At 35.1% G+C, this 650-nt stretch overlaps 1 protein-coding gene across 1 annotated transcript in view; it reads right to left on the reverse strand.

Annotated features, from left to right (window-relative positions):
- The window catches only part of CATSPERD (cation channel sperm associated auxiliary subunit delta), a 141432-nt gene that overhangs the window by 37894 nt on the left and 102888 nt on the right, over positions 1 to 650 (reverse strand). The gene's annotated exons all lie outside the window — the stretch shown is intronic.

A 650-nucleotide genomic window follows, 5' to 3' on the forward strand; every position in this document is an offset into this window, starting at 1 on the left:
GATATAACCCAGAAACCAACACAGCTATGGAAGTATCCAAAGTAAACAAGCCCACAAGATTGTAAACAGGGAACCAGAGATACCAACCAACAAATGAGGACAACTACAAATCAAAAAGAGGGAAAAAATCTGTGTTGTTACAGAACTTCTAGATGGTGGGGAAGTCAAGACAACTACAAGATAGAATGGACTGTTCTACACTTGGGAAGAAAACTATAAATCACAGGGTAACCTCAAAGAAAAATGATAACCCTTCATATCAAAATAAAAAAGAGGACCAGCATAAATATTCAGCAAATACTAAAACAATACTAATGAAGGAAATGATAACATGATTCATAAACTAAATGAGCTCAGCATAGAAAATTAATATGGAAGAAAGAAATAGACACAATGAAAAAGCACATGTCAAAAATGACAGCAACAAATTCATATTTGCTGATAATTACATATCTGCCAAGGGACTTATCTCTAAGATTGATGGAAAGCTCCAATGCCTCAACACCAAAGGAATTAACAATCCAATTGAAAAATGGGCAGAAGACATGAATAGGTACTTCACCATGGAGGATATTCAGGTGGTCAGCTAATACATGAAAAGATGCTCACAATCATTGGCCATCAGAGAGATGTAAATCAAAACAACAATG

This window comes from Orycteropus afer, unplaced genomic scaffold, assembly GCF_000298275.1.
Source record: "Orycteropus afer afer isolate SDZICR_OR568_19922 unplaced genomic scaffold, OryAfe1.0 scaffold00461, whole genome shotgun sequence".
NCBI classification, from domain to species: Eukaryota; Metazoa; Chordata; class Mammalia; order Tubulidentata; family Orycteropodidae; genus Orycteropus; species Orycteropus afer.